At 53.0% G+C, this 24,846-nt stretch overlaps 23 non-coding genes across 23 annotated transcripts; all 23 read left to right on the plus strand.

Moving 5' to 3' along the window:
- The first annotated feature begins 663 nt into the window (after positions 1–663).
- On the plus strand, positions 664–782 carry LOC126140833 (5S ribosomal RNA). The gene has a single exon (XR_007529352.1). It is a non-coding gene; the product is annotated as a 5S ribosomal RNA (ribosomal RNA).
- An 826-nt stretch (positions 783–1,608) lies between these two features.
- On the plus strand, positions 1,609–1,727 carry LOC126140933 (5S ribosomal RNA). Its single transcript, XR_007529442.1, has one exon. It is a non-coding gene; the product is annotated as a 5S ribosomal RNA (ribosomal RNA).
- An 826-nt stretch (positions 1,728–2,553) lies between these two features.
- Positions 2,554–2,672, plus strand: LOC126140354 (5S ribosomal RNA). Its single transcript, XR_007528919.1, has one exon. It is a non-coding gene; the product is annotated as a 5S ribosomal RNA (ribosomal RNA).
- An 842-nt stretch (positions 2,673–3,514) lies between these two features.
- Positions 3,515–3,633, plus strand: LOC126140835 (5S ribosomal RNA). Its single transcript, XR_007529354.1, has one exon. It is a non-coding gene; the product is annotated as a 5S ribosomal RNA (ribosomal RNA).
- A 3,515-nt stretch (positions 3,634–7,148) lies between these two features.
- LOC126140945 (5S ribosomal RNA) lies at positions 7,149–7,267 on the plus strand. The gene has a single exon (XR_007529453.1). It is a non-coding gene; the product is annotated as a 5S ribosomal RNA (ribosomal RNA).
- An 826-nt stretch (positions 7,268–8,093) lies between these two features.
- Positions 8,094–8,212, plus strand: LOC126140836 (5S ribosomal RNA). Its single transcript, XR_007529355.1, has one exon. It is a non-coding gene; the product is annotated as a 5S ribosomal RNA (ribosomal RNA).
- Positions 8,213–9,038: 826 nt separating this feature from the next.
- Positions 9,039–9,157, plus strand: LOC126140355 (5S ribosomal RNA). The gene has a single exon (XR_007528920.1). It is a non-coding gene; the product is annotated as a 5S ribosomal RNA (ribosomal RNA).
- An 837-nt stretch (positions 9,158–9,994) lies between these two features.
- On the plus strand, positions 9,995–10,113 carry LOC126140838 (5S ribosomal RNA). Its single transcript, XR_007529356.1, has one exon. It is a non-coding gene; the product is annotated as a 5S ribosomal RNA (ribosomal RNA).
- Positions 10,114–10,939: 826 nt separating this feature from the next.
- LOC126140356 (5S ribosomal RNA) lies at positions 10,940–11,058 on the plus strand. Its single transcript, XR_007528921.1, has one exon. It is a non-coding gene; the product is annotated as a 5S ribosomal RNA (ribosomal RNA).
- An 837-nt stretch (positions 11,059–11,895) lies between these two features.
- Positions 11,896–12,014, plus strand: LOC126140839 (5S ribosomal RNA). The gene has a single exon (XR_007529357.1). It is a non-coding gene; the product is annotated as a 5S ribosomal RNA (ribosomal RNA).
- An 826-nt stretch (positions 12,015–12,840) lies between these two features.
- LOC126140907 (5S ribosomal RNA) lies at positions 12,841–12,959 on the plus strand. Its single transcript, XR_007529418.1, has one exon. It is a non-coding gene; the product is annotated as a 5S ribosomal RNA (ribosomal RNA).
- An 837-nt stretch (positions 12,960–13,796) lies between these two features.
- Positions 13,797–13,915, plus strand: LOC126140332 (5S ribosomal RNA). Its single transcript, XR_007528899.1, has one exon. It is a non-coding gene; the product is annotated as a 5S ribosomal RNA (ribosomal RNA).
- An 826-nt stretch (positions 13,916–14,741) lies between these two features.
- LOC126140321 (5S ribosomal RNA) lies at positions 14,742–14,860 on the plus strand. Its single transcript, XR_007528889.1, has one exon. It is a non-coding gene; the product is annotated as a 5S ribosomal RNA (ribosomal RNA).
- Positions 14,861–15,697: 837 nt separating this feature from the next.
- Positions 15,698–15,816, plus strand: LOC126140908 (5S ribosomal RNA). The gene has a single exon (XR_007529419.1). It is a non-coding gene; the product is annotated as a 5S ribosomal RNA (ribosomal RNA).
- An 837-nt stretch (positions 15,817–16,653) lies between these two features.
- LOC126140334 (5S ribosomal RNA) lies at positions 16,654–16,772 on the plus strand. The gene has a single exon (XR_007528901.1). It is a non-coding gene; the product is annotated as a 5S ribosomal RNA (ribosomal RNA).
- An 826-nt stretch (positions 16,773–17,598) lies between these two features.
- Positions 17,599–17,717, plus strand: LOC126140333 (5S ribosomal RNA). The gene has a single exon (XR_007528900.1). It is a non-coding gene; the product is annotated as a 5S ribosomal RNA (ribosomal RNA).
- An 837-nt stretch (positions 17,718–18,554) lies between these two features.
- On the plus strand, positions 18,555–18,673 carry LOC126140358 (5S ribosomal RNA). The gene has a single exon (XR_007528923.1). It is a non-coding gene; the product is annotated as a 5S ribosomal RNA (ribosomal RNA).
- An 837-nt stretch (positions 18,674–19,510) lies between these two features.
- Positions 19,511–19,629, plus strand: LOC126140840 (5S ribosomal RNA). The gene has a single exon (XR_007529358.1). It is a non-coding gene; the product is annotated as a 5S ribosomal RNA (ribosomal RNA).
- Positions 19,630–20,455: 826 nt separating this feature from the next.
- Positions 20,456–20,574, plus strand: LOC126140345 (5S ribosomal RNA). Its single transcript, XR_007528911.1, has one exon. It is a non-coding gene; the product is annotated as a 5S ribosomal RNA (ribosomal RNA).
- Positions 20,575–21,411: 837 nt separating this feature from the next.
- LOC126140357 (5S ribosomal RNA) lies at positions 21,412–21,530 on the plus strand. Its single transcript, XR_007528922.1, has one exon. It is a non-coding gene; the product is annotated as a 5S ribosomal RNA (ribosomal RNA).
- An 841-nt stretch (positions 21,531–22,371) lies between these two features.
- LOC126140369 (5S ribosomal RNA) lies at positions 22,372–22,490 on the plus strand. Its single transcript, XR_007528933.1, has one exon. It is a non-coding gene; the product is annotated as a 5S ribosomal RNA (ribosomal RNA).
- An 836-nt stretch (positions 22,491–23,326) lies between these two features.
- On the plus strand, positions 23,327–23,445 carry LOC126140382 (5S ribosomal RNA). Its single transcript, XR_007528945.1, has one exon. It is a non-coding gene; the product is annotated as a 5S ribosomal RNA (ribosomal RNA).
- Positions 23,446–24,280: 835 nt separating this feature from the next.
- On the plus strand, positions 24,281–24,399 carry LOC126140395 (5S ribosomal RNA). The gene has a single exon (XR_007528956.1). It is a non-coding gene; the product is annotated as a 5S ribosomal RNA (ribosomal RNA).
- The last annotated feature ends 447 nt before the right edge of the window (positions 24,400–24,846 follow it).

Genomic DNA, 24,846 nt, shown 5'->3' on the forward strand with positions numbered 1-24,846 from the left:
CGACAAAACAGTACGAATCGGCAGGTGATTTCTGAAATACGTCACCGCGTATTGTTGTGTAGGAGTGTAGAGTTCCAAATTTGATTTGTAACCACGAATTTATTCCTTAGTCGTCTCGTCTCGTCTCGTCTCGTCTCGTCCCGCAGACGTTTGTCGTGCTTGCGCTGTCATATGGACCACGACCCGAGCGGCAGCGAGCGGCAGTCGAGCAAAGTCGGGACAAGTCGGGACGGGGACAGGGACAGGGATAGGAATAGTGCGAATGCACTGCAAACTACGCAGACACCTGGTGTGAGGCGAGGCGAGGCGAGGAAGCCCACATCGCTATCAGTGGGCCCTCCAGCACGACACTGGCGCACCCCGCACAGGCCCTCCGCTGAACACCAGGGACAAGATGCGTCCTCCGCTAGTGTCGAAGGCTGCACGCGCCCAGCGAATGACAGGGGGTGCAACGAGCAGCAGTGCGTCTCACACACGCGGCGGTGCGCCCGCCAATTCGGCCGTCACTCTGCTGGGACGCCGGGCGCGCCTCCCCGCGCCGTCCTCGAGGAACTGGCGGTTGCGGAAGGAAGCGCTTTCGTCAAATGCGGCCGAAAACTAACATTTTGTGTGTTGGGAGAAAAGCCGAACGCGAATTCTGCCGTGCTCCTACATTAGATGAGCGCCAACGGCCATACCATGATGAATACACCGGTTCTCGTCCGATCACCGAAGTTAAGCATCATCGGGCCCGGCTAGTACTTGGATGGGTGACCGCCTGGGAAACCCGGGAGCTGTTGGCTCCCTTCCTGTTATGTTTTTTGTTATGTCGTCAGCCCAATTTTCAAACTACCTTTCTGTTGTGACAAAGATGCTTCCTTAAGCCTTTTAAACTACTGTAATGGTACGAAAATGCAGTAATTAACTCAGTTTGAGGGAGAATGTGCTAACCACGTTTGCCAAGAAGACTTTGAAAACGACAAAACAGTACGAATCGGCAGGTGAATTCTGAAATACGTACCGCCTATTGTTGTGTAGGAGTGTAGAGTTCCAAATTTGATTTGTAACCACGAATTTATTCCTTAGTCGTCTCGTCTCGTCTCGTCCCGCAGACGTTTGTCGTGCTTGCGCTGTCATATGGACCACGACCCGAGCGGCAGCGAGCGGCAGTCGAGCAAAGTCGGGACAAGTCGGGACGGGGACAGGTACAGGGATAGGAATGGTGCGAATGCACTGCAAACTACGCAGACACCTGGTGTGAGGCGAGGCGAGGCGAGGAAGCCCACATCGCTACCAGTGGGCCCTCCAGCACGACACTGGCGCACCCCGCACAGGCCCTCCGCTGAGCACCAGGGACAAGATGCGTCCTCCGCTAGTGTCGAAGGCTGCACGCGCCCAGCGAATGACAGGGGGTGCAACGAGCAGCAGTGCGTCTCACACACGCGGCGGTGCGCCCGCCAATTCGGCCGTCACTCTGCTGGGACGCCGGGCGCGCCTCCCCGCGCCGTCCTCGAGGAACAGGCGGTTGCGGAAGGAAGCGCTTTCGTCAAATGCGGCCGAAAACTAACATTTTGTGTGTTGGGAGAAAAGCGGAACGCGAATTCTGCCGTGCTCCTACATTAGATGAGCGCCAACGGCCATACCATGATGAATACACCGGTTCTCGTCCGATCACCGAAGTTAAGCATCATCGGGCCCGGCTAGTACTTGGATGGGTGACCGCCTGGGAAACCCGGGTGCTGTTGGCTCCCTTCCTGTTATGTTTTTTGTTATGTCGCCAGCCCAATTTTCAAACTACCTTTCTGTTGTGACAAAGATGCTTCCTTAAGCCTTTTAAACTACTGTAATGGTACGAAAATGCAGTAATTAACTCAGTTTTAGGGAGAATGTGCTAACCACGTTTGCCAAGAAGACTTTGAAAACGACAAAACAGTACGAATCGGCAGGTGAATTCTGAAATACGTACCGCCTATTGTTGTGTAGGAGTGTAGAGTTCCAAATTTGATTTGTAACCACGAATTTATTCCTTAGTCGTCTCGTCTCGTCTCGTCCCGCAGACGTTTGTCGTGCTTGCGCTGTCATATGGACCACGACCCGAGCGGCAGCGAGCGGCAGTCGAGCAAAGTCGGGACAAGTCGGGACGGGGACAGGGACAGGGATAGGAATAGTGCGAATGCACTGCAAACTACGCAGACACCTGGTGTGAGGCGAGGCGAGGCGAGGAAGCCCACATCGCTACCAGTGGGCCCTCCAGCACGACACTGCCACACCCCGCACAGGCCCTCCGCTGAACACCAGGGACAAGATGCGTCCTCCGCTAGTGTCGAAGGCTGCACGCGCCCAGCGAATGACAGGGGGTGCAACGAGCAGCAGTGCGTCTCACACACGCGGCGGTGCGCCCGCCAATTCGGCCGTCACTCTGCTGGGACGCCGGGCGCGCCTCCCCGCGCCGTCCTCGAGGAACTGGCGGTTGCGGAAGGAAGCGCTTTCGTCAAATGCGGCCGAAAACTAACATTTTGTGTGTTGGGAGAAAAGCCGAACGCGAATTCTGCCGTGCTCCTACATTAGATGAGCGCCAACGGCCATACCATGATGAATACACCGGTTCTCGTCCGATCACCGAAGTTAAGCATCATCGGGCCCGGCTAGTACTTGGATGGGTGACCGCCTGACAAACCCGGGTGCTGTTGGCTCCATTCCTGTTTTTTTTTTTTTTTTGTTATGTCGCCAGCCCAATTTTCAAACTACCTTTCTGTTGTGACAAAGATGCTTCCTTAAGCCTTTTAAACTACTGTAATGGTACGAAAATGCAGTAATTAACTCAGTTTGAGGGAGAATGTGCTAACCAAGTTTGCCAAGAAGACTTTAAAAACGACAAAACAGTACGAATCGGCAGGTGATTTCTGAAATACGTCACCGCGTATTGTTGTGTAGGAGTGTAGAGTTCCAAATTTGATTTGTAACCACGAATTTATTCCTTAGTCGTCTCGTCTCGTCTCGTCTCGTCTCGTCCCGCAGACGTTTGTCGTGCTTGCGCTGTCATATGGACCACGACCCGAGCGGCAGCGAGCGGCAGTCGAGCAAAGTCGGGACAAGTCGGGACGGGGACAGGGACAGGGATAGGAATAGTGCGAATGCACTGCAAACTACGCAGACACCTGGTGTGAGGCGAGGCGAGGCGAGGAAGCCCACATCGCTATCAGTGGGCCCTCCAGCACGACACTGGCGCACCCCGCACAGGCCCTCCGCTGAACACCAGGGACAAGATGCGTCCTCCGCTAGTGTCGAAGGCTGCACGCGCCCAGCGAATGACAGGGGGTGCAACGAGCAGCAGTGCGTCTCACACACGCGGCGGTGCGCCCGCCAATTCGGCCGTCACTCTGCTGGGACGCCGGGCGCGCCTCCCCGCGCCGTCCTCGAGGAACTGGCGGTTGCGGAAGGAAGCGCTTTCGTCAAATGCGGCCGAAAACTAACATTTTGTGTGTTGGGAGAAAAGCCGAACGCGAATTCTGCCGTGCTCCTACATTAGATGAGCGCCAACGGCCATACCATGATGAATACACCGGTTCTCGTCCGATCACCGAAGTTAAGCATCATCGGGCCCGGCTAGTACTTGGATGGGTGACCGCCTGGGAAACCCGGGAGCTGTTGGCTCCCTTCCTGTTATGTTTTTTGTTATGTCGTCAGCCCAATTTTCAAACTACCTTTCTGTTGTGACAAAGATGCTTCCTTAACCCTGCTGTTCTGTTCGGGTCTATATGACCCGAAACGAATATGAACGTTATTTTACATTATGTAAATACCAATATATATTTATGAAACTTTGTGACTTTGTCTGAAAATGGATGAGCAGCATGTGTTTTAAAAGGTTTTAAAAAAGTTTAAGAAGTTTGGGCTTCAACTGTAATAGTTGCATATGTAATGTTCGGGTCATAATGACCCGACACAAATATGTTTAGTGTAACTCGTATTTATTTCTAAAATCTGGAAATGGCGAAAATTATTTTTGTTGTGTTGTGTGGGAATAGTGACTGCATCATTCCAACTTACTCTCAACAATCACCTAAAGCTCCATGCGTTCACAACAATGGGCTTGTTTGTTGCTTTCCCCAGGAAATAATAATTGGCAGTTCTCAATAATTGGAATGCTTTGTTTCTGCCCAGTTTGACTTGTGACACCATGGCGATGAGACCATTGAATGATCGTGAGTTGGAAGAAATAGTAAATGCCTCACCAGATGAAGGATCACTTTCTGAGTTTGAAGATCACATCAGCAATGCATCTGAAAGCGAGTGTTCCGATGACAGTTACGACAGTCCACAGCCCATACAAAATAGTGTAGAGACTTTTCTTTCTAAAAATGGGAATATAGAATGGCAGTTGCATCCACCAGCACAACATGGTCGCCTACCAGCTTCGAACATCATCAAGAGTACCCCAGGAGTTACCAGGTATGCAGTCAGCAGAATATCTGATGTAAAATGTTCATTTGAAGCAGTATTTCACACAGCGCTTCAAAATGAAATAATAGAGATGACAAATATTGAAGGGCAGCGAGTTTATGGTGAACAGTGGACAGATATTGATGGTTCTGTTTTCCATGCATACTTAGGACTCTTACTCCTAGCGGGTGTATATCGATCTCATGGGGAGTCTACAAAAAGTTTGTGGGATAAAGATACTGGGCGAAACATATTTCGAGCAACCATGTCTCATGAAACATTCTGTAAGATATCACGTGTCCTGCGATTTGACAAGAAATCTACTAGAGAGGAAAGACGACGTACTGACAAACTTGCCGCAATTCGTAGTATTTGGGAGAAGTGGGTAGAGGTCCTTCCTCAACTGTATAATCCAGGAGAAAATGTTACTGTTGACGAGCAGTTAGTAGCATTTAGAGGTCGCTGTCCATTCAAGCAGTATATCCCAAGTAAACCGGCAAAATATGGGATCAAAATATGGACCATGTGTGACAGCAAAACTTCATACGTACTGAAAGCCCAAATTTATACAGGAAAGGTGAGTGGAGCGGCACCAGAAAGAAATCAGGGAATGAGGGTGGTATCTGATCTCACTTCTGAGTTACGTGGTCAGAATATCACGTGTGACAACTTTTTTACGTCGTACAATTTGGGGCAGCTGCTTCTGAAAAGGAAATTGACTATGTTGGGAACTATACGGAAAAATAAGCCGGAGCTTCCACACAAAATGACCAACAAGGAGGTACACAGCTCTTCATTTTACTTCACAAATGACACTACTGTGGTTAATTATATTCCTAAGAGACACAAGAATGTTGTACTTATGAGCACTCTCCACCATGATGCGGAAATCAGTGACAGGGCTGATAAGAAGCCAAAAATGATTTTGGACTATAATTCAACCAAAGGTGCTGTAGACACGCTTGATCAGTTATTAGGTACATATACATGCAAACGAAAAAGTAATAGGTGGCCAATGATAGTTTTCTACAATATTCTTGATGTTTCTGCTTATAATGCATACGTTTTGTGGATTTCGGTTGACCCTAATTGGAATGCAAGCAAATTGACTAGAAGGAGAATATTCTTGGAGGAACTTGGAAAGTCACTGATAAAAGAACATATTGCATCAAGAACGCATTTCCCAAGAACAGAAGATTCTTTGAGAATGGTCACAAGCATCCAAAACCCGAATGATGTGGGTGGTGTGTCAGAATCGGTAACAACAAGAAAATCTACAAAACGTGCACGCTGTAAGTTCTGTCCATCAAGTAATGACAATAAAACAAACATGGTGTGTGGAAAATGTAGTAAACATATTTGCAAGAAACATGTAACCTACTTGTGTCCACAGTGCAAGCAGTAAGAAAAGAACTGTAGTATTTTATAAGATGATTGTATTGAAAATTCTGTTGTTTCAAATTTATGTGAATACTTGTGCCTAAACTACAATCAGTAAGAAGAGAGGATTCTAAAGTTGTAGTGCTTTCTATGTTGGAATGTAATAAAAAAACTGTAGTGTGTTCTGTACTGTAGTGTGCTCTAAGATGAATATCTGTAATGACAACTGTCTGTTGTTAGAAAATGTCAATACTTACGTCTAAACTGTCAACAATAAGAATAGAAGTATGGAAAAACTGTAGTGCTTTCTAAGTTGAATGCCTGTAATGGAAACTGTCTGTTGTTTCAAATTTATGTGCATATTTAAATGAAAAATATCCCTCAATAAAGTTGTATGCATTGTTATTATTATTATTATTACCATTATTATTATTATTATTATTATTATTATTATTACTAACAAGGTACTGGAATAGAACAACAATGTCGATAGCTAAAACTGTACCAAAATTTATGTTTCTAAAGCATTTTGATATGTCGGGTCATATTGACCCGAACAGTATATATGTCAAGTAAAAGTGAACAGAACAGCAGGGTTAAGCCTTTTAAACTACTGTAATGGTACGAAAATGCAGTAATTAACTCAGTTTGAGGGAGAATGTGCTAACCACGTTTGCCAAGAAGACTTTGAAAACGACAAAACAGTACGAATCGGCAGGTGAATTCTGAAATACGTACCGCCTATTGTTGTGTAGGAGTGTAGAGTTCCAAATTTGATTTGTAACCACGAATTTATTCCTTAGTCGTCTCGTCTCGTCTCGTCCCGCAGACGTTTGTCGTGCTTGCGCTGTCATATGGACCACGACCCGAGCGGCAGCGAGCGGCAGTCGAGCAAAGTCGGGACAAGTCGGGACGGGGACCGGGACAGGGATAGGAATGGTGCGAATGCACTGCAAACTACGCAGACACCTGGTGTGAGGCGAGGCGAGGCGAGGAAGCCCACATCGCTACCAGTGGGCCCTCCAGCACGACACTGGCGCACCCCGCACAGGCCCTCCGCTGAGCACCAGGGACAAGATGCGTCCTCCGCTAGTGTCGAAGGCTGCACGCGCCCAGCGAATGACAGGGGGTGCAACGAGCAGCAGTGCGTCTCACACACGCGGCGGTGCGCCCGCCAATTCGGCCGTCACTCTGCTGGGACGCCGGGCGCGCCTCCCCGCGCCGTCCTCGAGGAACTGGCGGTTGCGGAAGGAAGCGCTTTCGTCAAATGCGGCCGAAAACTAACATTTTGTGTGTTGGGAGAAAAGCGGAACGCGAATTCTGCCGTGCTCCTACATTAGATGAGCGCCAACGGCCATACCATGATGAATACACCGGTTCTCGTCCGATCACCGAAGTTAAGCATCATCGGGCCCGGCTAGTACTTGGATGGGTGACCGCCTGGGAAACCCGGGTGCTGTTGGCTCCCTTCCTGTTATGTTTTTTGTTATGTCGCCAGCCCAATTTTCAAACTACCTTTCTGTTGTGACAAAGATGCTTCCTTAAGCCTTTTAAACTACTGTAATGGTACGAAAATGCAGTAATTAACTCAGTTTTAGGGAGAATGTGCTAACCACGTTTGCCAAGAAGACTTTGAAAACGACAAAACAGTACGAATCGGCAGGTGAATTCTGAAATACGTACCGCCTATTGTTGTGTAGGAGTGTAGAGTTCCAAATTTGATTTGTAACCACGAATTTATTCCTTAGTCGTCTCGTCTCGTCTCGTCCCGCAGACGTTTGTCGTGCTTGCGCTGTCATATGGACCACGACCCGAGCGGCAGCGAGCGGCAGTCGAGCAAAGTCGGGACAAGTCGGGACGGGGACAGGGACAGGGATAGGAATAGTGCGAATGCACTGCAAACTACGCAGACACCTGGTGTGAGGCGAGGCGAGGCGAGGAAGCCCACATCGCTATCAGTGGGCCCTCCAGCACGACACTGGCGCACCCCGCACAGGCCCTCCGCTGAACACCAGGGACAAGATGCGTCCTCCGCTAGTGTCGAAGGCTGCACGCGCCCAGCGAATGACAGGGGGTGCAACGAGCAGCAGTGCGTCTCACACACGCGGCGGTGCGCCCGCCAATTCGGCCGTCACTCTGCTGGGACGCCGGGCGCGCCTCCCCGCGCCGTCCTCGAGGAACTGGCGGTTGCGGAAGGAAGCGCTTTCGTCAAATGCGGCCGAAAACTAACATTTTGTGTGTTGGGAGAAAAGCCGAACGCGAATTCTGCCGTGCTCCTACATTAGATGAGCGCCAACGGCCATACCATGATGAATACACCGGTTCTCGTCCGATCACCGAAGTTAAGCATCATCGGGCCCGGCTAGTACTTGGATGGGTGACCGCCTGGGAAACCCGGGAGCTGTTGGCTCCCTTCCTGTTATGTTTTTTGTTATGTCGCCAGCCCAATTTTCAAACTACCTTTCTGTTGTGACAAAGATGCTTCCTTAAGCCTTTTAAACTACTGTAATGGTACGAAAATGCAGTAATTAACTCAGTTTGAGGGAGAATGTGCTAACCACGTTTGCCAAGAAGACTTTGAAAACGACAAAACAGTACGAATCGGCAGGTGAATTCTGAAATACGTACCGCCTATTGTTGTGTAGGAGTGTAGAGTTCCAAATTTGATTTGTAACCACGAATTTATTCCTTAGTCGTCTCGTCTCGTCTCGTCCCGCAGACGTTTGTCGTGCTTGCGCTGTCATATGGACCACGACCCGAGCGGCAGCGAGCGGCAGTCGAGCAAAGTCGGGACAAGTCGGGACGGGGACAGGTACAGGGATAGGAATGGTGCGAATGCACTGCAAACTACGCAGACACCTGGTGTGAGGCGAGGCGAGGCGAGGAAGCCCACATCGCTACCAGTGGGCCCTCCAGCACGACACTGGCGCACCCCGCACAGGCCCTCCGCTGAGCACCAGGGACAAGATGCGTCCTCCGCTAGTGTCGAAGGCTGCACGCGCCCAGCGAATGACAGGGGGTGCAACGAGCAGCAGTGCGTCTCACACACGCGGCGGTGCGCCCGCCAATTCGGCCGTCACTCTGCTGGGACGCCGGGCGCGCCTCCCCGCGCCGTCCTCGAGGAACTGGCGGTTGCGGAAGGAAGCGCTTTCGTCAAATGCGGCCGAAAACTAACATTTTGTGTGTTGGGAGAAAAGCGGAACGCGAATTCTGCCGTGCTCCTACATTAGATGAGCGCCAACGGCCATACCATGATGAATACACCGGTTCTCGTCCGATCACCGAAGTTAAGCATCATCGGGCCCGGCTAGTACTTGGATGGGTGACCGCCTGACAAACCCGGGTGCTGTTGGCTCCCTTCCTGTTATGTTTTTTGTTATGTCGCCAGCCCAATTTTCAAACTACCTTTCTGTTGTGACAAAGATGCTTCCTTAAGCCTTTTAAACTACTGTAATGGTACGAAAATGCAGTAATTAACTCAGTTTGAGGGAGAATGTGCTAACCAAGTTTGCCAAGAAGACTTTGAAAACGACAAAACAGTACGAATCGGCAGGTGATTTCTGAAATACGTCACCGCCTATTGTTGTGTAGGAGTGTAGAGTTCCAAATTTGATTTGTAACCACGAATTTATTCCTTAGTCGTCTCGTCTCGTCTCGTCTCGTCTCGTCCCGCAGACGTTTGTCGTGCTTGCGCTGTCATATGGACCACGACCCGAGCGGCAGCGAGCGGCAGTCGAGCAAAGTCGGGACAAGTCGGGACGGGGACAGGGACAGGGATAGGAATAGTGCGAATGCACTGCAAACTACGCAGACACCTGGTGTGAGGCGAGGCGAGGCGAGGAAGCCCACATCGCTATCAGTGGGCCCTCCAGCACGACACTGGCGCACCCCGCACAGGCCCTCCGCTGAACACCAGGGACAAGATGCGTCCTCCGCTAGTGTCGAAGGCTGCACGCGCCCAGCGAATGACAGGGGGTGCAACGAGCAGCAGTGCGTCTCACACACGCGGCGGTGCGCCCGCCAATTCGGCCGTCACTCTGCTGGGACGCCGGGCGCGCCTCCCCGCGCCGTCCTCGAGGAACTGGCGGTTGCGGAAGGAAGCGCTTTCGTCAAATGCGGCCGAAAACTAACATTTTGTGTGTTGGGAGAAAAGCCGAACGCGAATTCTGCCGTGCTCCTACATTAGATGAGGGCCAACGGCCATACCATGATGAATACACCGGTTCTCGTCCGATCACCGAAGTTAAGCATCATCGGGCCCGGCTAGTACTTGGATGGGTGACCGCCTGGGAAACCCGGGAGCTGTTGGCTCCCTTCCTGTTATGTTTTTTGTTATGTCGCCAGCCCAATTTTCAAACTACCTTTCTGTTGTGACAAAGATGCTTCCTTAAGCCTTCTAAACTAGTGTAATGGTACGAAAATGCAGTAATTAACTCAGTTTGAGGGAGAATGTGCTAACCACGTTTGCCAAGAAGACTTTGAAAACGACAAAACAGTACGAATCGGCAGGTGAATTCTGAAATACGTACCGCCTATTGTTGTGTAGGAGTGTAGAGTTCCAAATTTGATTTGTAACCACGAATTTATTCCTTAGTCGTCTCGTCTCGTCTCGTCCCGCAGACGTTTGTCGTGCTTGCGCTGTCATATGGACCACGACCCGAGCGGCAGCGAGCGGCAGTCGAGCAAAGTCGGGACAAGTCGGGACGGGGACCGGGACAGGGATAGGAATGGTGCGAATGCACTGCAAACTACGCAGACACCTGGTGTGAGGCGAGGCGAGGCGAGGAAGCCCACATCGCTACCAGTGGGCCCTCCAGCACGACACTGGCGCACCCCGCACAGGCCCTCCGCTGAGCACCAGGGACAAGATGCGTCCTCCGCTAGTGTCGAAGGCTGCACGCGCCCAGCGAATGACAGGGGGTGCAACGAGCAGCAGTGCGTCTCACACACGCGGCGGTGCGCCCGCCAATTCGGCCGTCACTCTGCTGGGACGCCGGGCGCGCCTCCCCGCGCCGTCCTCGAGGAACTGGCGGTTGCGGAAGGAAGCGCTTTCGTCAAATGCGGCCGAAAACTAACATTTTGTGTGTTGGGAGAAAAGCGGAACGCGAATTCTGCCGTGCTCCTACATTAGATGAGCGCCAACGGCCATACCATGATGAATACACCGGTTCTCGTCCGATCACCGAAGTTAAGCATCATCGGGCCCGGCTAGTACTTGGATGGGTGACCGCCTGACAAACCCGGGTGCTGTTGGCTCCCTTCCTGTTATGTTTTTTGTTATGTCGCCAGCCCAATTTTCAAACTACCTTTCTGTTGTGACAAAGATGCTTCCTTAAGCCTTTTAAACTACTGTAATGGTACGAAAATGCAGTAATTAACTCAGTTTGAGGGAGAATGTGCTAACCAAGTTTGCCAAGAAGACTTTGAAAACGACAAAACAGTACGAATCGGCAGGTGATTTCTGAAATACGTCACCGCCTATTGTTGTGTACGAGTGTAGAGTTCCAAATTTGATTTGTAACCACGAATTTATTCCTTAGTCGTCTCGTCTCGTCTCGTCTCGTCTCGTCCCGCAGACGTTTGTCGTGCTTGCGCTGTCATATGGACCACGACCCGAGCGGCAGCGAGCGGCAGTCGAGCAAAGTCGGGACAAGTCGGGACGGGGACAGGGACAGGGATAGGAATAGTGCGAATGCACTGCAAACTACGCAGACACCTGGTGTGAGGCGAGGCGAGGCGAGGAAGCCCACATCGCTATCAGTGGGCCCTCCAGCACGACACTGGCGCACCCCGCACAGGCCCTCCGCTGAACACCAGGGACAAGATGCGTCCTCCGCTAGTGTCGAAGGCTGCACGCGCCCAGCGAATGACAGGGGGTGCAACGAGCAGCAGTGCGTCTCACACACGCGGCGGTGCGCCCGCCAATTCGGCCGTCACTCTGCTGGGACGCCGGGCGCGCCTCCCCGCGCCGTCCTCGAGGAACTGGCGGTTGCGGAAGGAAGCGCTTTCGTCAAATGCGGCCGAAAACTAACATTTTGTGTGTTGGGAGAAAAGCCGAACGCGAATTCTGCCGTGCTCCTACATTAGATGAGCGCCAACGGCCATACCATGATGAATACACCGGTTCTCGTCCGATCACCGAAGTTAAGCATCATCGGGCCCGGCTAGTACTTGGATGGGTGACCGCCTGGGAAACCCGGGAGCTGTTGGCTCCCTTCCTGTTATGTTTTTTGTTATGTCGCCAGCCCAATTTTCAAACTACCTTTCTGTTGTGACAAAGATGCTTCCTTAAGCCTTCTAAACTACTGTAATGGTACGAAAATGCAGTAATTAACTCAGTTTGAGGGAGAATGTGCTAACCACGTTTGCCAAGAAGACTTTGAAAACGACAAAACAGTACGAATCGGCAGGTGAATTCTGAAATACGTACCGCCTATTGTTGTGTAGGAGTGTAGAGTTCCAAATTTGATTTGTAACCACGAATTTATTCCTTAGTCGTCTCGTCTCGTCTCGTCCCGCAGACGTTTGTCGTGCTTGCGCTGTCATATGGACCACGACCCGAGCGGCAGCGAGCGGCAGTCGAGCAAAGTCGGGACAAGTCGGGACGGGGACAGGGACAGGGATACGAATGGTGCGAATGCACTGCAAACTACGCAGACACCTGGTGTGAGGCGAGGCGAGGCGAGGAAGCCCACATCGCTACCAGTGGGCCCTCCAGCACGACACTGGCGCACCCCGCACAGGCCCTCCGCAGAACACCAGGGACAAGATGCGTCCTCCGCTAGTGTCGAAGGCTGCACGCGCCCAGCGAATGACAGGGGGTGCAACGAGCAGCAGTGCGTCTCACACACGCGGCGGTGCGCCCGCCAATTCGGTCGTCACTCTGCTGGGACGCAGGGCGCGCCTCCCCGCGCCGTCCTCGAGGAACTGGCGGTTGCGGAAGGAAGCGCTTTCGTCAAATGCGGCCGAAAACTAACATTTTGTGTGTTGGGAGAAAAGCCGAACGCGAATTCTGCCGTGCTCCTACATTAGATGAGGGCCAACGGCCATACCATTATGAATACACCGGTTCTCGTCCGATCACCGAAGTTAAGCATCATCGGGCCCGGCTAGTACTTGGATGGGTGACCGCCTGGGAAACCCGGGTGCTGTTGGCTCCATTCCTGTTATGTTTTTTGTTATGTCGCCAGCCCAATTTTCAAACTACCTTTCTGTTGTGACAAAGATGCTTCCTTAAGCCTTTTAAACTATTGTAATGGTACGAAAATGCAGTAATTAACTCAGTTTGAGGGAGAATGTGCTAACCAAGTTTGCCAAGAAGACTTTGAAAACGACAAAACAGTACGAATCGGCAGGTGATTTCTGAAATACGTCACCGCCTATCGTTGTGTAGGAGTGTAGAGTTCCAAATTTGATTTGTAGCCACGAATTTATTCCTTAGTCGTCTCGTCTCGTCTCGTCTCGTCTCGTCCCGCAGACGTTTGTCGTGCTTGCGCTGTCATATGGACCACGACCCGAGCGGCAGCGAGCGGCAGTCGAGCAAAGTCGGGACAAGTCGGGACGGGGACAGGGACAGGGATAGGAATGGTGCGAATGCACTGCAAACTACGCAGACACCTGGTGTGAGGCGAGGCGAGGCGAGGAAGCCCACATCGCTACCAGTGGGCCCTCCAGCACGACACTGGCGCACCCCGCACAGGCCCTCCGCTGAGCACCAGGGACAAGATGCGTCCTCCGCTAGTGTCGAAGGCTGCACGCGCCCAGCGAATGACAGGGGGTGCAACGAGCAGCAGTGCGTCTCACACACGCGGCGGTGCGCCCGCCAATTCGGCCGTCACTCTGCTGGGACGCCGGGCGCGCCTCCCCGCGCCGTCCTCGAGGAACTGGCGGTTGCGGAAGGAAGCGCTTTCGTCAAATGCGGCCGAAAACTAACATTTTGTGTGTTGGGAGAAAAGCGGAACGCGAATTCTGCCGTGCTCCTACATTAGATGAGCGCCAACGGCCATACCATGATGAATACACCGGTTCTCGTCCGATCACCGAAGTTAAGCATCATCGGGCCCGGCTAGTACTTGGATGGGTGACCGCCTGGGAAACCCGGGAGCAGTTGGCTCCCTTCCTGTTATGTTTTTTGTTATGTCGCCAGCCCAATTTTCAAACTACCTTTCTGTTGTGACAAAGATGCTTCCTTAAGCCTTCTAAACTACTGTAATGGTACGAAAATGCAGTAATTAACTCAGTTTGAGGGAGAATGTGCTAACCACGTTTGCCAAGAAGACTTTGAAAACGACAAAACAGTACGAATCGGCAGGTGAATTCTGAAATACGTACCGCCTATTGTTGTGTAGGAGTGTAGAGTTCCAAATTTGATTTGTAACCACGAATTTATTCCTTAGTCGTCTCGTCTCGTCTCGTCCCGCAGACGTTTGTCGTGCTTGCGCTGTCATATGGACCACGACCCGAGCGGCAGCGAGCGGCAGTCGAGCAAAGTCGGGACAAGTCGGGACGGGGACAGGTACAGGGATAGGAATGGTGCGAATGCACTGCAAACTACGCAGACACCTGGTGTGAGGCGAGGCGAGGCGAGGAAGCCCACATCGCTACCAGTGGGCCCTCCAGCACGACACTGGCGCACCCCGCACAGGCCCTCCGCTGAGCACCAGGGACAAGATGCGTCCTCCGCTAGTGTCGAAGGCTGCACGCGCCCAGCGGAAGACAGGGGGTGCAACGAGCAGCAGTGCGTCTCACACACGCGGCGGTGCGCCCGCCAATTCGGCCGTCACTCTGCTGGGACGCCGGGCGCGCCTCCCCGCGCCGTCCTCGAGGAACTGGCGGTTGCGGAAGGAAGCGCTTTCGTCAAATGCGGCCGAAAACTAACATTTTGTGTGTTGGGAGAAAAGCGGAACGCGAATTCTGCCGTGCTCCTACATTAGATGAGCGCCAACGGCCATACCATGATGAATACACCGGTTCTCGTCCGATCACCGAAGTTAAGCATCATCGGGCCCGGCTAGTACTTGGATGGGTGACCGCCTGGGAAACCCGGGTGCTGTTGGCTCCATTCCTGTTTTTTTTTTTTTTTTGTTATGTCGCCAGCCCAATTTTCAAACTACCTTTCTGTTGTGACAAAGATGCTTCCTTAAGCCTTTTAAACTACTGTAATGGTACGAAAATGCAGTAATTAACTCAGTTTGAGGGAGAATGTGCTAACCAAGTTTGCCAAGAAGACTTTGAAAACGACAAAACAGTACGAATCGGCAGGTGATTTCTGAAATACGTCACCGCCTATTGTTGTGTAGGAGTGTAGAGTTCCAAATTTGATTTGTAACCACGAATTTATTCCTTAGTCGTCTCGTCTCGTCTCGTCTCGTCCCGCAGACGTTTGTCGTGCTTGCGCTGTCATATGGACCACGACCCGAGCGGCAGCGAGCGGCAGTCGAGCAAAGACGGGACAAGTCGGGACGGGGACAGGGACAGGGATACGAATGGTGCGAATGCACTGCAAACTACGCAGACACCTGGTGTGAGGCGAGGCGAGGCGAGGAAGCCCACATCGCTACCAGTGGGCCCTCCAGCACGACACTGGCGCACCCCGCACAGGCCCTCCGCAGAACACCAGGGACAAGATGCGTCCTCCGCTAGTGTCGAAGGCTGCACGCGCCCAGCGAATGACAGGGGGTGCAACGAGCAGCAGTGCGTCTCACACACGCGGCGGTGCGCCCGCCAATTCGGTCGTCACTCTGCTGGGACGCAGGGCGCGCCTCCCCGCGCCGTCCTCGAGGAACTGGCGGTTGCGGAAGGAAGCGCTTTCGTCAAATGCGGCCGAAAACTAACATTTTGTGTGTTGGGAGAAAAGCCGAACGCGAATTCTGCCGTGCTCCTACATTAGATGAGGGCCAACGGCCATACCATTATGAATACACCGGTTCTCGTCCGATCACCGAAGTTAAGCATCATCGGGCCCGGCTAGTACTTGGATGGGTGACCGCCTGGGAAACCCGGGTGCTGTTGGCTCCATTCCTGTTATGTTTTTTGTTATGTCGCCAGCCCAATTTTCAAACTACCTTTCTGTTGTGACAAAGATGCTTCCTTAAGCCTTTTAAACTACTGTAATGGTACGAAAATGCAGTAATTAACTCAGTTTGAGGGAGAATGTGCTAACCAAGTTTGCCAAGAAGACTTTGAAAACGACAAAACAGTACGAATCGGCAGGTGATTTCTGAAATACGTCACCGCCTATCGTTGTGTAGGAGTGTAGAGTTCCAAATTTGATTTGTAGCCACGAATTTATTCCTTAGTCGTCTCGTCTCGTCTCGTCTCGTCTCGTCCCGCAGACGTTTGTCGTGCTTGCGCTGTCATATGGACCACGACCCGAGCGGCAGCGAGCGGCAGTCGAGCAAAGTCGGGACAAGTCGGGACGGGGACAGGGACAGGGATAGGAATAGTGCGAATGCACTGCAAACTACGCAGACACCTGGTGTGAGGCGAGGCGAGGCGAGGAAGCCCACATCGCTATCAGTGGGCCCTCCAGCACGACACTGGCGCACCCCGCACAGGCCCTCCGCTGAACACCAGGGACAAGATGCGTCCTCCGCTAGTGTCGAAGGCTGCACGCGCCCAGCGAATGACAGGGGGTGCAACGAGCAGCAGTGCGTCTCACACACGCGGCGGTGCGCCCGCCAATTCGGCCGTCACTCTGCTGGGACGCCGGGCGCGCCTCCCCGCGCCGTCCTCGAGGAACTGGCGGTTGCGGAAGGAAGCGCTTTCGTCAAATGCGGCCGAAAACTAACATTTTGTGTGTTGGGAGAAAAGCCGAACGCGAATTCTGCCGTGCTCCTACATTAGATGAGCGCCAACGGCCATACCATGATGAATACACCGGTTCTCGTCCGATCACCGAAGTTAAGCATCATCGGGCCCGGCTAGTACTTGGATGGGTGACCGCCTGGGAAACCCGGGAGCAGTTGGCTCCCTTCCTGTTATGTTTTTTGTTATGTCGCCAGCCCAATTTTCAAACTACCTTTCTGTTGTGACAAAGATGCTTCCTTAAGCCTTCTAAACTACTGTAATGGTACGAAAATGCAGTAATTAACTCAGTTTGAGGGAGAATGTGCTAACCACGTTTGCCAAGAAGACTTTGAAAACGACAAAACAGTACGAATCGGCAGGTGAATTCTGAAATACGTACCGCCTATTGTTGTGTAGGAGTGTAGAGTTCCAAATTTGATTTGTAACCACGAATTTATTCCTTAGTCGTCTCGTCTCGTCTCGTCCCGCAGACGTTTGTCGTGCTTGCGCTGTCATATGGACCACGACCCGAGCGGCAGCGAGCGGCAGTCGAGCAAAGTCGGGACAAGTCGGGACGGGGACAGGTACAGGGATAGGAATGGTGCGAATGCACTGCAAACTACGCAGACACCTGGTGTGAGGCGAGGCGAGGCGAGGAAGCCCACATCGCTACCAGTGGGCCCTCCAGCACGACACTGGCGCACCCCGCACAGGCCCTCCGCTGAGCACCAGGGACAAGATGCGTCCTCCGCTAGTGTCGAAGGCTGCACGCGCCCAGCGGAAGACAGGGGGTGCAACGAGCAGCAGTGCGTCTCACACACGCGGCGGTGCGCCCGCCAATTCGGCCGTCACTCTGCTGGGACGCCGGGCGCGCCTCCCCGCGCCGTCCTCGAGGAACTGGCGGTTGCGGAAGGAAGCGCTTTCGTCAAATGCGGCCGAAAACTAACATTTTGTGTGTTGGGAGAAAAGCGGAACGCGAATTCTGCCGTGCTCCTACATTAGATGAGCGCCAACGGCCATACCATGATGAATACACCGGTTCTCGTCCGATCACCGAAGTTAAGCATCATCGGGCCCGGCTAGTACTTGGATGGGTGACCGCCTGGGAAACCCGGGTGCTGTTGGCTCCATTCCTGTTATGTTTTTTGTTATGTCGCCAGCCCAATTTTCAAACTACCTTTCTGTTGTGACAAAGATGCTTCCTTAAGCCTTTTAAACTATTGTAATGGTACGAAAATGCAGTAATTAACTCAGTTTGAGGGAGAATGTGCTAACCAAGTTTGCCAAGAAGACTTTGAAAACGACAAAACAGTACGAATCGGCAGGTGATTTCTGAAATACGTCACCGCCTATCGTTGTGTAGGAGTGTAGAGTTCCAAATTTGATTTGTAGCCACGAATTTATTCCTTAGTCGTCTCGTCTCGTCTCGTCTCGTCTCGTCCCGCAGACGTTTGTCGTGCTTGCGCTGTCATATGGACCACGACCCGAGCGGCAGCGAGCGGCAGTCGAGCAAAGTCGGGACAAGTCGGGACGGGGACAGGGACAGGGATAGGAATGGTGCGAATGCACTACAAACTACGCAGACACCTGGTGTGAGGCGAGGCGAGGCGAGGAAGCCCACATCGCTACCAGTGGGCCCTCCAGCACGACACTGGCGCACCCCGCACAGGCCCTCCGCTGAGCACCAGGGACAAGATGCGTCCTCCGCTAGTGTCGAAGGCTGCACGCGCCCAGCGAATGACAGGGGGTGCAACGAGCAGCAGTGCGTCTCACACACGCGGCGGTGCGCCCGCCAATTCGGCCGTCACTCTGCTGGGACGCCGGGCGCGCCTCCCCGCGCCGTCCTCGAGGAACTGGCGGTTGCGGAAGGAAGCGCTTTCGTCAAATGCGGCCGAAAACTAACATTTTGTGTGTTGGGAGAAAAGCGGAACGCGAATTCTGCCGTGCTCCTACATTAGATGAGCGCCAACGGCCATACCATGATGAATACACCGGTTCTCGTCCGATCACCGAAGTTAAGCATCATCGGGCCCGGCTAGTACTTGGATGGGTGACCGCCTGACAAACCCGGGTGCTGTTGGCTCCCTTCCTGTTATGTTTTTTGTTATGTCGCCAGCCCAATTTTCAAACTACCTTTCTGTTGTGACAAAGATGCTTCCTTAAGCCTTTTAAACTACTGTAATGGTACGAAAATGCAGTAATTAACTCAGTTTGAGGGAGAATGTGCTAACCAAGTTTGCCAAGAAGACTTTGAAAACGACAAAACAGTACGAATCGGCAGGTGATTTCTGAAATACGTCACCGCCTATTGTTGTGTAGGAGTGTAGAGTTCCAAATTTGATTTGTAACCACGAATTTATTCCTTAGTCGTCTCGTCTCGTCTCGTCTCGTCTCGTCCCGCAGACGTTTGTCGTGCTTGCGCTGTCATATGGACCACGACCCGAGCGGCAGCGAGCGGCAGTCGAGCAAAGTCGGGACAAGTCGGGACGGGGACAGGGACAGGGATAGGAATAGTGCGAATGCACTGCAAACTACGCAGACACCTGGTGTGAGGCGAGGCGAGGCGAGGAAGCCCACATCGCTATCAGTGGGCCCTCCAGCACGACACTGGCGCACCCCGCACAGGCCCTCCGCTGAACACCAGGGACAAGATGCGTCCTCCGCTAGTGTCGAAGGCTGCACGCGCCCAGCGAATGACAGGGGGTGCAACGAGCAGCAGTGCGTCTCACACACGCGGCGGTGCGCCCGCCAATTCGGCCGTCACTCTGCTGGGACGCCGGGCGCGCCTCCCCGCGCCGTCCTCGAGGAACTGGCGGTTGCGGAAGGAAGCGCTTTCGTCAAATGCGGCCGAAAACTAACATTTTGTGTGTTGGGAGAAAAGCCGAACGCGAATTCTGCCGTGCTCCTACATTAGATGAGCGCCAACGGCCATACCATGATGAATACACCGGTTCTCGTCCGATCACCGAAGTTAAGCATCATCGGGCCCGGCTAGTACTTGGATGGGTGACCGCCTGGGAAACCCGGGAGCTGTTGGCTCCCTTCCTGTTATGTTTTTTGTTATGTCGCCAGCCCAATTTTCAAACTACCTTTCTGTTGTGACAAAGATGCTTCCTTAAGCCTTCTAAACTACTGTAATGGTACGAAAATGCAGTAATTAACTCAGTTTGAGGGAGAATGTGCTAACCACGTTTGCCAAGAAGACTTTGAAAACGACAAAACAGTACGAATCGGCAGGTGAATTCTGAAATACGTACCGCCTATTGTTGTGTAGGAGTGTAGAGTTCCAAATTTGATTTGTAACCACGAATTTATTCCTTAGTCGTCTCGTCTCGTCTCGTCCCGCAGACGTTTGTCGTGCTTGCGCTGTCATATGGACCACGACCCGAGCGGCAGCGAGCGGCAGTCGAGCAAAGTCGGGACAAGTCGGGACGGGGACAGGTACAGGGATAGGAATGGTGCGAATGCACTGCAAACTACGCAGACACCTGGTGTGAGGCGAGGCGAGGCGAGGAAGCCCACATCGCTACCAGTGGGCCCTCCAGCACGACACTGGCGCACCCCGCACAGGCCCTCCGCTGAGCACCAGGGACAAGATGCGTCCTCCGCTAGTGTCGAAGGCTGCACGCGCCCAGCGAATGACAGGGGGTGCAACGAGCAGCAGTGCGTCTCACACACGCGGCGGTGCGCCCGCCAATTCGGCCGTCACTCTGCTGGGACGCCGGGCGCGCCTCCCCGCGCCGTCCTCGGGGAACTGGCGGTTGCGGAAGGAAGCGCTTTCGTCAAATGCGGCCGAAAACTAACATTTTGTGTGTTGGGAGAAAAGCGGAACGCGAATTCTGCCGTGCTCCTACATTAGATGAGCGCCAACGGCCATACCATGATGAATACACCGGTTCTCGTCCGATCACCGAAGTTAAGCATCATCGGGCCCGGCTAGTACTTGGATGGGTGACCGCCTGGGAAACCCGGGTGCTGTTGGCTCCATTCCTGTTTTTTTTTTTTTTTTGTTATGTCGCCAGCCCAATTTTCAAACTACCTTTCTGTTGTGACAAAGATGCTTCCTTAAGACTTTTAAACTACTGTAATGGTACGAAAATGCAGTAATTAACTCAGTTTGAGGGAGAATGTGCTAACCAAGTTTGCCAAGAAGACTTTGAAAACGACAAAACAGTACGAATCGGCAGGTGATTTCTGAAATACGTCACCGCCTATTGTTGTGTAGGAGTGTAGAGTTCCAAATTTGATTTGTAACCACGAATTTATTCCTTAGTCGTCTCGTCTCGTCTCGTCTCGTCCCGCAGACGTTTGTCGTGCTTGCGCTGTCATATGGACCACGACCCGAGCGGCAGCGAGCGGCAGTCGAGCAAAGTCGGGACAAGTCGGGACGGGGACAGGGACAGGGATACGAATGGTGCGAATGCACTGCAAACTACGCAGACACCTGGTGTGAGGCGAGGCGAGGCGAGGAAGCCCACATCGCTACCAGTGGGCCCTCCAGCACGACACTGGCGCACCCCGCACAGGCCCTCCGCAGAACACCAGGGACAAGATGCGTCCTCCGCTAGTGTCGAAGGCTGCACGCGCCCAGCGAATGACAGGGGGTGCAACGAGCAGCAGTGCGTCTCACACACGCGGCGGTGCGCCCGCCAATTCGGTCGTCACTCTGCTGGGACGCCGGGCGCGCCTCCCCGCGCCGTCCTCGAGGAACTGGCGGTTGCGGAAGGAAGCGCTTTCGTCAAATGCGGCCGAAAACTAACATTTTGTGTGTTGGGAGAAAAGCCGAACGCGAATTCTGCCGTGCTCCTACATTAGATGAGGGCCAACGGCCATACCATGATGAATACACCGGTTCTCGTCCGATCACCGAAGTTAAGCATCATCGGGCCCGGCTAGTACTTGGATGGGTGACCGCCTGGGAAACCCGGGTGCTGTTGGCTCCATTCCTGTTTTTTTTTTTTTTTGTTATGTCGCCAGCCCAATTTTCAAACTACCTTTCTGTTGTGACAAAGATGCTTCCTTAAGCCTTTTAAACTACTGTAATGGTACGAAAATGCAGTAATTAACTCAGTTTGAGGGAGAATGTGCTAACCAAGTTTGCCAAGAAGACTTTGAAAACGACAAAACAGTACGAATCGGCAGGTGATTTCTGAAATACGTCACCGCCTATCGTTGTGTAGGAGTGTAGAGTTCCAAATTTGATTTGTAGCCACGAATTTATTCCTTAGTCGTCTCGTCTCGTCTCGTCTCGTCTCGTCCCGCAGACGTTTGTCGTGCTTGCGCTGTCATATGGACCACGACCCGAGCGGCAGCGAGCGGCAGTCGAGCAAAGTCGGGACAAGTCGGGACGGGGACAGGGACAGGGATAGGAATGGTGCGAATGCACTGCAAACTACGCAGACACCTGGTGTGAGGCGAGGCGAGGCGAGGAAGCCCACATCGCTACCAGTGGGCCCTCCAGCACGACACTGGCGCACCCCGCACAGGCCCTCCGCAGAACACCAGGGACAAGATGCGTCCTCCGCTAGTGTCGAAGGCTGCACGCGCCCAGCGAATGACAGGGGGTGCAACGAGCAGCAGTGCGTCTCACACACGCGGCGGTGCGCCCGCCAATTCGTTCGTCACTCTGCTGGGACGCCGGGCGCGCCTCCCCGCGCCGTCCTCGAGGAACTGGCGGTTGCGGAAGGAAGCGCTTTCGTCAAATGCGGCCGAAAACTAACATTTTGTGTGTTGGGAGAAAAGCCGAACGCGAATTCTGCCGTGCTCCTACATTAGATGAGGGCCAACGGCCATACCATGATGAATACACCGGTTCTCGTCCGATCACCGAAGTTAAGCATCATCGGGCCCGGCTAGTACTTGGATGGGTGACCGCCTGGGAAACCCGGGTGCTGTTGGCTCCCTTCCTGTTATGTTTTTTGTTATGTCGCCAGCCCAATTTTCAAACTACCTTTCTGTTGTGACAAAGATGCTTCCTTAAGCCTTTTAAACTACTGTAATGGTACGAAAATGCAGTAATTAACTCAGTTTGAGGGAGAATGTGCTAACCACGTTTGCCAAGAAGACTTTGAAAACGACAAAACAGTACGAATCGGCAGGTGAATTCTGAAATACGTACCGCCTATTGTTGTGTAGGAGTGTAGAGTTCCAAATTTGATTTGTAACCACGAATTTATTCCTTAGTCGTCTCGTCTCGTCTCGTCTCGTCTCGTCCCGCAGACGTTTGTCGTGCTTGCGCTGTCATACGGACCCAGACCCGAGCGGCAGCGAGCGGCAGTCGAGCAAAGTCGGGACAAGTCGGGACGGGGACAGGTACAGGGATAGGAATGGTGCGAATGCACTGCAAACTACGCAGACACCTGGTGTGAGGCGAGGCGAGGCGAGGAAGCCCACATCGCTACCAGTGGGCCCTCCAGCACGACACTGGCGCACCCCGCACAGGCCCTCCGCAGAACACCAGGGACAAGATGCGTCCTCCGCTAGTGTCGAAGGCTGCACGCGCCCAGCGGAAGACAGGGGGTGCAACGAGCAGCAGTGCGTCTCACACACGCGGCGGTGCGCCCGCCAATTCGGCCGTCACTCTGCTGGGACGCCGGGCGCGCCTCCCCGCGCCGTCCTCGAGGAACTGGCGGTTGCGGAAGGAAGCGCTTTCGTCAAATGCGGCCGAAAACTAACATTTTGTGTGTTGGGAGAAAAGCGGAACGCGAATTCTGCCGTGCTCCTACATTAGATGAGCGCCAACGGCCATACCATGATGAATACACCGGTTCTCGTCCGATCACCGAAGTTAAGCATCATCGGGCCCGGCTAGTACTTGGATGGGTGACCGCCTGGGAAACCCGGGTGCTGTTGGCTCCATTCCTGTTTTTTTTTTTTTTGTTATGTCGCCAGCCCAATTTTCAAACTACCTTTCTGTTGTGACAAAGATGCTTCCTTAAGCCTTTTAAACTACTGTAATGGTACGAAAATGCAGTAATTAACTCAGTTTGAGGGAGAATGTGCTAACCAAGTTTGCCAAGAAGACTTTGAAAACGACAAAACAGTACGAATCGGCAGGTGATTTCTGAAATACGTCACCGCCTATTGTTGTGTAGGAGTGTAGAGTTCCAAATTTGATTTGTAACCACGAATTTATTCCTTAGTCGTCTCGTCTCGTCTCGTCTCGTCCCGCAGACGTTTGTCGTGCTTGCGCTGTCATATGGACCACGACCCGAGCGGCAGCGAGCGGCAGTCGAGCAAAGTCGGGACAAGTCGGGACGGGGACAGGGACAGGGATACGAATGGTGCGAATGCACTGCAAACTACGCAGACACCTGGTGTGAGGCGAGGCGAGGCGAGGAAGCCCACATCGCTACCAGTGGGCCCTCCAGCACGACACTGGCGCACCCCGCACAGGCCCTCCGCAGAACACCAGGGACAAGATGCGTCCTCCGCTAGTGTCGAAGGCTGCACGCGCCCAGCGAATGACAGGGGGTGCAACGAGCAGCAGTGCGTCTCACACACGCGGCGGTGCGCCCGCCAATTCGGTCGTCACTCTGCTGGGACGCCGGGCGCGCCTCCCCGCGCCGTCCTCGAGGAACTGGCGGTTGCGGAAGGAAGCGCTTTCGTCAAATGCGGCCGAAAACTAACATTTTGTGTGTTGGGAGAAAAGCCGAACGCGAATTCTGCCGTGCTCCTACATTAGATGAGGGCCAACGGCCATACCATGATGAATACACCGGTTCTCGTCCGATCACCGAAGTTAAGCATCATCGGGCCCGGCTAGTACTTGGATGGGTGACCGCCTGGGAAACCCGGGTGCTGTTGGCTCCCTTCCTGTTATGTTTTTTGTTATGTCGCCAGCCCAATTTTCAAACTACCTTTCTGTTGTGACAAAGATGCTTCCTTAAGCCTTTTAAACTACTGTAATGGTACGAAAATGCAGTAATTAACTCAGTTTGAGGGAGAATGTGCTAACCACGTTTGCCAAGAAGACTTTGAAAACGACAAAACAGTACGAATCGGCAGGTGAATTCTGAAATACGTACCGCCTATTGTTGTGTAGGAGTGTAGAGTTCCAAATTTGATTTGTAACCACGAATTTATTCCTTAGTCGTCTCGTCTCGTCTCGTCTCGTCTCGTCCCGCAGACGTTTGTCGTGCTTGCGCTGTCATACGGACCCAGACCCGAGCGGCAGCGAGCGGCAGTCGAGCAAAGTCGGGACAAGTCGGGACGGGGACAGGTACAGGGATAGGAATGGTGCGAATGCACTGCAAA

Source organism: Schistocerca cancellata, unplaced genomic scaffold, assembly GCF_023864275.1.
Source record: "Schistocerca cancellata isolate TAMUIC-IGC-003103 unplaced genomic scaffold, iqSchCanc2.1 HiC_scaffold_705, whole genome shotgun sequence".
Lineage (NCBI taxonomy): Eukaryota > Metazoa > Arthropoda > Insecta > Orthoptera > Acrididae > Schistocerca > Schistocerca cancellata.